The following is a 9,959-nucleotide window of genomic DNA, read 5'->3' on the forward strand; positions in this document are numbered from 1 at the left end:
CTCTCCCGTTGCAAAGCACAGGCTCCGGATGCGCAGGCTCAGCGGCCATGGCTCACGGGCCCAGCTGCTCCGCGGCATGTGGGATCTTCCCGGACCGGGGCACGAACCTGTGTCCCCTGCATCGGCAGGCGGACTCTCAACCACTGTGCCACCGGGGAAGCCCCTAAAAATATATATTTTTAAAAAATCTATCATAGGGCTAGAAACTACAAAGGGATATCCTCATTATCAGAAATTATGAGTAAAGGATGCTGAAGAGTGAAAGGCAAATAGCTGGAATTGAGTTGAAGGTGAAAATCTAGCCATAAATGTTCAGAAGAGGATTCTGTAGAGGGAGGGGCTGGCCTTTGGGGTGCGCCAAGGGCAGGGCAGCGGGGCAAGGGAGCAGGAGAGGCCCAGGTGGCTGACAAGGTGACTGGGGGCGTGTGGCTCCTCCCCCACCCCACTGCACCAAGCAGCTGGCAACGGATGCTGCTAGCAGACAGCAGAGATATAAGGACAAACTGGGGGGGCTTATTTACCACACGGGGCCGGACACAGGGCTCGTTTCCTTAAGAAACAGTGAGCCCTTTATCAAAAGATAAAGACTGACAGCCAACAGAAAAACCAAGGTGAAGATACCCTCAGGCAGTTCACAGAAAAAGAAATACAAATAACTAATACCCATATGAAAAGATTCTGGAATCTCACTGATAATTAAAGAAATGCTAATTAAAACAAGATACAAATTGTCCACTCCTGGCAAGGATTTGAAAAGACTTCGGATGCTATGGGGAAGGGCTCATACACACGGCTGATGGGATGTAAACTGGTAAACCTTTCTGGGGGACAACTTGACATCAGCCATCAAACAGAATTATTAAGGCACTGGAAGAAAATATGATAAAATATTTTTTATATTCTTGGAGTGGGGAAAACTTTCCTAAGCAAGACAAAATCTAGGAGCCCTAAAGGGAAAAGTGGACAGATTTGACCTCATAAAAATGTAAAACTTCTGTAGGGCTAGAGACCATATCAAAGATAAAAGGCAAATGATAGACATTAGGTACAACATGCATAATAAACTGAAATACGCAGAGTCCCTTCATATCAAAGGATGAAGCTTTATTTTCCAAGACATAAATGGTCAAAGGACAAGAACAGGCAATTCGCAAGAGAAGAAATTCAAATGGCCACTCGTTGAGAAATGACATTTATGCTCACTAGGGATCAGAGAAATGCAAATTTTTAAAGCGATAATATCTAACGTTGGAAAGAAGAAAGACGTGCTCCTGTATAGTGTGGGCTTTTGTGCTGGTACAGTCTTTAGAAGGACCATGGGGAGAACCCATCAGCATATGTAAAATGTGCAGGTAAACTTCTAGGAATCTATTCCTTAGAAATACTTGCTTAACGGTTTGTGGAAATGTGAACAAGTATGTGCATCACGGAACTATTTGTATTAGAGAAAAACCAAAGATAATCTAAATAGTCAGAGAGTGGGAAGAGTAAGGGGAGTTCACTTTTTATATTTTTGTATTGTTTGAACTTTTTCTATTTAGTGTTTTTTAAATTAATGCCATGTGTCTGATTTTCAAGAAATTATTTAGAGTGAGCTGAAATTCCAGCACCTCCCATCCCTAAATCCCATTAAAATGTCCTTGAAATCAACCCCAACAAACCCTCAGGCACAGCCAGAACAAAAAAGGAGGAGCAGGGACTTCCTTGGCGGTGCAGTGGATAAGACTCCACGCTGCCAACGCAGAGGGCCCAGGTTCGATCCCTGGTCAGGGAACTAGATCCTACATGCATGCTGCAACTAAGAGTTCACATGCCACAACTAAGGAGCCCAAGTGCCACAGCTAAAGAGCTGGTGAGCCACAGCCAAGAAGCCCACCTGCTGCAACTAAGACCCCATGCAACCAAATAAACAAATTTTTTTTTTTTTAAAAGAGGAGAATCTCAGAATCTGAGTCCATATAATCCAGCCCCTTCTAATGGGAGGAGATGAAGAAATGGATTCCCTTCACACAGCCCCTCTCCCACCTGGCTGGGGAGGCTGACGTGCAGTGAGTATGTGGTCATAACTGCGTGGAGGAAGCTGGCCGGTGGCCGGTGCCCATATCTGGACTGAGCACTCTACTCGGCCCAAGAGACGGAACCAGGACAACAGCCCCATCCTCCAGCCTCAGGTCTGAAATTGCTCAGAGTGGAACAAGGAAGAGAGCTCACCCGTCTCACCCGAAGTCGTGGGACATTTACAGTGAGGACACAGACTTGGGAACCCAGGAGAACAACCTGGATGCAGATCTGTGCTCTGTCCTCCCCCAAATAGCACGAGTGACCCAGCCCTCCCCAGGGTGCTGCCCTTCTCTCTGCCTCCACCGTTTGGTCTCCTCTCACTCATGACTCTACCTCCTCTTTGTGTCATTACTCCTACTCAGGGCTAATAGTCAAGATACCTAACAACTACTAAAGCATGGGCATCTGCCAAGCAGAACAGACACCAGCCATAGCAATGGGTAGAGGTAGCAAATTATCCCAAAACTCAGTGGCCTAGAACAACAAATATTTATGATCACACACACGTATGAGTCAAGAATTTGGAGCTGCTTACCTGGGTGGTTCTGGCTCAGGGTCTCTCGTGAAGTTGTGGTCAAGATGTCGGTTGGAGTTGTAGTCATTTGAAGGTTTGACCGGGCCTGGAGGATCTGCTTCCTAGGTGTCTCACTCACAAGGCTGTAGGCAGGAGGTCTCAGTGCATCACCAGTGGGCCTCTCCATCGGGCTGCTTGAGCATCCTCACAACATGGCAGCTGGCTTCCCCAGAGGGAGTGACTCAGGGAGCAAGACAAAGTCACAATGTCTTTTTTTTTTTTTTTTTTTTTTAGTATTTATTTATTTATTTGGCTGCACTGGTCTTAGTTGTGGCACGAGGGATCTTCACTGCTGCATGCAGGCTCCTTTAGTTGCAGCATGTGGGATATTTAGTTGCGGCATGCAGGATCTAGTTCCCTGACCAGGGATCAAACCCAGGCCCTCTGCATTGGGAGTGCAGAGTCTTAACCTCTGGACCACCAGGGAAGTCCCAAGGTCACAATGTCTTTTATGACCTAGCTTGAAAGTCACATGCTCATTTCTGCAGTATTCTAGCGTTACACTCATCAGCTATATTCTGTGTGGGAGGGACTACACAAGCGTGTAGATACCAGAGGTGAGGATCAATGGGAACATTTTGGAGACTGGCTACCACAGTACCATATCACTCCCTGTTTAAAGCCTCTGATGGCTTCCCACCACCCTTAGAATCAAATACAAATGCCTAGCCATGGCCTGCAAAGCCTGGCATGAACTGGCCCCTACCTACTGTCCGATCTCATCATGTCCTTCTTTTTTTTTGGCTGTGCCACTCGGCCTGTGGCATCTTAGTTCCCCAACCAGGGATCGAACCTGTGCCCCCTGCAGTGGAAGCTCGGAGTCTTAATGACTGGACCGTCAGGGAAGTCCCTCATCATGTTCTTCTTTACCCACTAAACACACCAACCTTCCATCTATCCCTCAACTTCCCAAGTTCATCCTTTATATTTTCTCCCTCTGCCTAGAATTCTCCTTACCCAGACCTTTGCGTGGCTGGTTCCTTCTCATCTTTCAGGTCTCAGCTCAAATGTCACCTCCTCAGACAGGCTTCCCTGACCACCTTATCAAAACTAGCCCCTGCCCTAGCCTGTCACTCTCTTTCACATAACCTTGTGTTTTGGGTTGTTGTTCACTGTTACATGTTTGTAGATACTACGTGAGTGATGATACATAATTTGCATTTTATGGTTTGCCACGCAGTCAGTTCCAATGTCATGCTACGTTTCCTTGGGAGATGCCCATCCATATCACTGTGTGTTAACTTCTTCCTATCACTGACCTCCATCTGAAATTATCTTGTTTATTGCTGTTCTCCCTTCATGTACCAGCAAGAGTTCTTGTTTACAAGCAACAGACTCCTCTCTAGCTGGTCTAAGCTGGAAAGGAATTTGTTAAAGGATATTAGGTACGTCATAAAATCTCCAGGGAAACAGAGAACCAGGCAAGGAGGCCATCTGTGTGGATGGCAAACCGTCGTTTGCCCTGGGGGTGCACTTGATGATGGACACCACCATTGGGGTGCCTGCTCCTTGCTGCCTCTGAGAGCCGGGTGGATCTGCTGTCATCCTCTCTAGAGAAGATGCCTTGGCACCTGCTTCTCAGTGACACTTAGCCTCATGCAAGTGCATCAGATTGGTGGTGTCTTAAGTCACATGCTCTGCCCCGTCTGCAAGTGAGACTGGGAAACGATCTGGCTTCCGCCATGGGGAGGTGTGAGTTCATTGGGTGGGGAATTCTCAAAATATAGGAGGCGTGTTCCTTGGTTTTGAAGCCAAAGTGAGTGGATGACGTTTATCCTCCACAATGTACCCCCTTAGTTACTTAACCTCATCATCAACCCTTCTTCCATACTTAATCTTACAAACAACAACAGAACCCAATAGAAAGCTGAGAGCTGTTTCTCAAAAAGAAAATAGTTACTTGCAGAGAAAATTCATGGCTTCACTCCAAAACTCAGGGCTTTCTGCTGTTCTCTGACCATCTTGCTCATGTACCTATTTCTTGCTTGCCTAGAGCAGCCCTCTGGGTAAGTGTTATAAGAGCCGGGACCTTGTTCATCTTTATATCCTCACAACCTAGAACAGTGCCTGGCACATCACAGGTAGCCATAAATGTTAAGTTAGTGAATTGTGTCCATGAAGTTCCCTCCCAGTGAACAGGGCTGACCTGTGTGACCAGTAGGGAACTGCAGAAGTGGCAGTGTGTGACTTTCAAGCCTCAGCTGCCATGGCTAGCAGCCTCCTTCTTTGGTGGTTCCAATTTCAGGTTTCAGAGAGGGAGAATCTGATTGGCTCATGTTGCCTATTTGTACCAAGCCATAGATTGTCAGGGGGGGCCTATAAATTGGGGTCTCTGAGGAGAGGGGTCTGCCCACCTTGGCCATCAGAAGGGGCTATGGCATCCCAGACACTGCGGTTGAGACGTCTAGTACAATGGGGTCACATCTTACCTGAGGATTGGATTCGAAAATCTCCATGTAAGACTTTATCCCATATAGTCAGAGTCACTCATGAAAACCCTTTAAATTACCCATAAATTTCTCTACTGTATAGTACCATCTGTTGAAAATCCACTTCAGCCAGTTTTCCCTTCAGTTGGGAAGAGATAGCTGTTTCTTTGGTTGAGCAGATGAAGTAGTTGGTTTACCTTATGGGTCTTGTTTGAAAAACACATCTTTAGATATCAGAGTCATGATGAGATGCTCACATATAAGGGGCACGTGGGACCCTAGACCACGGAGAGAACCACAGGTTCCCATCACATCTCCAATCTCTGCTCATTGCAGCAGGCGCTCTTTGAGTAGAAGGGGAGGCCCTATTTAAATCGTCCTGTCTTCTCCCCTCCCCTCCTCTCCTTCCCAATTTCCTCTCTCTCCTCCCTTTTGAACGAATATATATTACAAGGTTTAATGATTTTTAAAAAATAATCCACTTGCTCTCATTGGATCTACACATGAATTGCAAGGAAGTCTGAATATAAGAGGAAGAAGACTAATCTGATCTCAGTGAGAAAGGCCCGAGCACAGAAGTAAAAGAAGAAAGCAGTGAAATTGTATAGATAATCCTATTCTCTGAAAAGGATGTCTCACGTGAAATGAAAGAAGATTTTAGAAAACAACTATTACCAATTCTCAGGGTGATCAGACAAGGACAGTGCAGGGCAAGTGGGTGCCCGTCACATTAGCTTTGTCACTGGAAGCTGTGATTAATGAGATTAGAGGAGATTGGATTATTATTATTATTATTTTTTGAGATTGGATTATTAAACGAGATAGGCAAGAGAAACCTCTGTGGCAAATGGAGGAAATTAATGGAGAGATGGAAGCAAAGCTCGGGGAAAATGCCGGACATTTAGGATAAAGTGTGAAGATTTAATATGGGGGGGGGAAGTTCCTGAAGTTTCTAAATAAATCAATGGAATGGAATCAGTAATCAAAACTTGTTTGTTTTCTCTCTTCCTATTTCCCTCTCCCTCCCTTCCACCCTTCCTCTCTCTCCCTCTCTCTCTCTCTCTCTCACACACACACACACACACACACACACAGACACACACACACACACAGAGGTACACACACACAAGGGCAGAGTTTTTTCTGTTTTCTTCACTGCTGTCTCCCCAGAACTTAAAACAGTGCCTAGCACATAGTAAGCCCTTAATATTTGCTAAACTGTTACAATGAAGTGAGATGGGTCATCTTGTACCAATTCAAATGAGAAGCCAACCCGACTCTAAGATATATTCTGGTGAAATTCCTAAACTTGATGGAAAAATAAAGGCTTCTCCCAACTTTCAAGCAGAGGAAACAAAGTCAGATGACTTTCAAAAATGTTGATAACCAGCACAGCTTTGAACTTCACGTAGCAACAGTCATTGCCTGAGACAATAGAGTGAAAACTACAGGATCCTTAGGGGAGGAGGGCCCCCCAGGACTCCCGAAGCCAGAAAGAAAATTAAAGGAAATCTCGGACCCGGAAACTCAGGAAAATGGACTCACCAGCCTTTGGTGAAATGCAGAGACTAAAGTACACCTGAAAAGGGAGAGCCCTTCGTCCTGCTTCTGATGCTTATGGAGCACCTTCTGTGGGCCACTGGGCCTTGGGTTCTCATGGGAGGAGGCAGTCAGGCAATGAACAAGTGAAGGAACGACTGAATCAAAACAGGGAGAGCAGTGCTGGCCTTGCTGCCTTAACTTGGCAGGGCTGGTGGGGCTGGTGGGGCTGGCGGGGCTGGAGGGGGCAGCCTCAACCCTCCCCCTGGGACAGCTGGGGAGGTGGCAGCCCAGCCCACCACTGGCAACTGCAGCTCTGTGACACTTCAGGTCACCTGAGTGGTGACCAGAGGGGCAGTCTTCCCAGACCCTGCGGTCCCTCTGCACAGCCGGGATGGGCTTGGTCTGGGCACCCTCCCTTCCCCGCTGCCCCTGCAGAATTGAGGCAGGGACACAGGAAGAAATGGAGGGGGGCGGAGATGGCAGCTGCCTCATCGGAGCCCAGCCTAGCATGTTCGTTGTGATGAGAAAAGGGCAGCCCAGGTCCCTCTCTCAGATCCCTGTGGTTCCCACCCTTGTGAGCTCCACCCTGGAGCCGGCTTTATTCCTCTGCCGTGAGCCAGACCGGAAGTGAGCCTGCTAGCTTCCACTTCCTCCTGAGCCTCCGCTGTCCCAGGGCAGGCATAAACCAGGACCCGCCCTGACTCCATCCAGGCAGCGTCACAGCCAGCCCCACGGCAGGAAAGGGGCCACTGGGGCCCACCTGGAAATGGGGGAGACCCCTGAAGCCCAGGACCTCGGCCCCCTGTGCTCTCCTCCTCCCATTCCTGGGCCCTGGTTATACCCACGGGCACTTGTTTGTGTGTGACCCTTGTCCATTCCAGGATTTATTGTCCATTCTAGGATTTATTGAGTACCTACTACACACTACAAGCCGGTGGACAGAACAGTCTCAAAATCTGCTGTTGCGGGATTTTTATTCCACAGGGATGACAAAGGCAGAGCCCTACACGGATCAACTGTTCCTGGCTCTCTGAAGCTGCAGAACAATCTTGGACACCTCACCCAACCAGTGCACAGTAAGAAAGTAGGCAAGAGTTTTCTACCTTGGGGACGAAAATAAAAACCCAGTCACTTAAGTGTCACACCTACAGCAGCATTGACTTAATGACTGCAGTTAGAGAAAAAATACCGTTATCTGAACAGAGGCATATTTAGCAAGTTTTGTTATACTGACGGTCATGCTTAATTCCCTTCCCTTTGGAGAAAAAAAAAAAAGCACTGAATGCCCCCTCCCCCGCAAAGGATAAAAATAAATTACCAGAACAGACACAAAACCGAAGCTGAGCTCCCTTCAGTCCCAAGCACTGGTAACTGAATCACCCAGATTTCGGATTATTCTGAAAAGGACAGGAAAGTGGTGCTCTACCTCCTGGGCCGAGGAGCAGCCAGGCTAGGGGTGGAGGGACATGTGGGGAGCCACGGTGCTATCCCCCTGTCCCTTTGTCTTTCAGTCTATGACTCCGTCTCCCTTTTTTTCCTACTGTGTTCTGTGTCTTTGTCCATCACTCTGTTGCTTGGTTACTCTCCTGGCCTCTGTTGGTCTCTGCCCGATGACCTGTCTCTCTCAGAACACGAGATCTCTCATCTCTGCTTCCCAGTACATCTGCTTTTTCCCTTCTCTCTTTCTCTTTCACTCTCTCTCTGTCTCCCTGCAGACTGGCTTTCTCATCTCTGCTGAAACACAGCTGGTCTTTTCATGACCCTAAACTTTGGTGCCTATACTAACTGACCCATCTCTAGGTGACCCAATTGCTAATCCCCAGGCCAGGGAGGGCAATTGGCTCAGCTGCCTCTGGAGTGCTTCCTCTGGGTTGGCCACCTCTCTGTTCTGTGGCTCTGTGAGTGTGTGTGTGGCGGCGGGGGGGGGAGGCATTCTTGGGAATGGCCATGGGTGTGAAAGTTCTCAGATAAAGAGGCAAACCCTGGGGACACACCTCAAAAAATTCTTCTGTGTTACAAACCCCACAGAAAGAGGTGTTCCTGGAAATCCTCGGGGCAGACCCCACATGTAATGTTCTCTTTTGCAGATGTTATAAATATATAAATTCCTAATGTTTAAAAAAGACATATTTCACATGTGACTGTGAAATAAGATAGTGAAAAATACATCCCTGTTCTATGTGATTCAGGCTGAAAGGTTTTCTAAATGCAGTAGGTTGCATTAGCATCTTCATGCAGCCTCTTCCTAATTTGAAGATACTATAATTATATACCATGCATTGACATTGCTGGAAATCTATCTAAAAACTTGGCCCAGGAAGGACTTAACCAAAATATGCAGTTTCCTTGATTTAAACTGCGTGAGATTGTGTCTGAAAAATTCTACACATTGTCAGAGACAGCTCTGGGAACAGGGCTTTTCCCTACCTGCTTTACCAAGACCTCCTCACATCTCTGTGAAGGACCAGAAAGGCACATCTTCAGCCAGGAGAAGGTGGGGTGTAGAGGGGGGGACTCTAGCTTCGGGGCGGGGGTGACTCTAGCTTCTTCTGGATTCTGCGTGCTGAATAAACTACAGAAAGAAGATGTCTGCATTAGCTTCTCTGTAGAAATTAAATACAGCAAAATTCTCTCATCCTGAATCACAGAGAGATTAATTGTTGTTTAAGTGGCTGTTTCTCATCCAAGGCATTTGGCGGCTCTCTCTTGTTTCCTGGGAATTTTTTGAAACCATGGTTTGTCTAGTTTCGAATTATGCTGTGAGAGTGCCAGGGATGGGCTGGAGCCGAGTTCTGCCGTCCTAGCCCAAGCAGAGAGGCTCTGGTTTGACCTGTTTTACTTATCTTCCTAATTTAATTTTTATTTGGTCAGTTGTACAATAAATATTGGTTAAATAGCAACAGTCTCGTAATCCAGCCCTGCAAAGTTCAAACTCTTAAGCCAGTTCTTTTGGTATTTACCTCCCTAATTCTCAATCATATGCTTATATGATTACTGACTGATTTTTTTTTCACTTTGAACCATCATCTGCTGATTTCCAACCTCCTATTCTAGAAGATGAAGATGAAGCTGTCTTATCACACACCTCTCCGCCTGCACGCTCCCGCACCCACACATCCTACACTTTCCTTTTCCTTCCTTATCTTCCCAAGACAGTTCATCACAATTTTAACTAACTCAATAGTGTTTATATTATTATGACTGCAGAAGAGGCTATTTTTTTTAACATCTTTATTAGAGTATAATTGCTTTACAATGGTGTGTTAGTTTCTGGTTTATAACAAAGTGAATCAGTTATACATATACATATGTCCCCATATCTCTTCCCTCTTGCATCTCCCTCCCTCCCACCC

General features: G+C 46.7%; 1 long non-coding RNA gene across 1 annotated transcript in view; it reads left to right on the top strand.

The window, feature by feature from the left end:
- The window catches only part of LOC114487211 (uncharacterized), a 15,500-nt gene that overhangs the window by 4,381 nt on the left and 1,160 nt on the right, over positions 1-9,959 (top strand). Inside the window, exon 4 of the long non-coding RNA XR_008618555.1 lies at positions 7,591-7,690. This is a non-coding gene — a long non-coding RNA (uncharacterized lncRNA). The remainder of the gene's footprint in view (positions 1-7,590; positions 7,691-9,959) is intronic.

This window comes from Physeter macrocephalus, chromosome 11 (assembly GCF_002837175.3).
Source record: "Physeter macrocephalus isolate SW-GA chromosome 11, ASM283717v5, whole genome shotgun sequence".
Lineage (NCBI taxonomy): Eukaryota > Metazoa > Chordata > Mammalia > Artiodactyla > Physeteridae > Physeter > Physeter macrocephalus.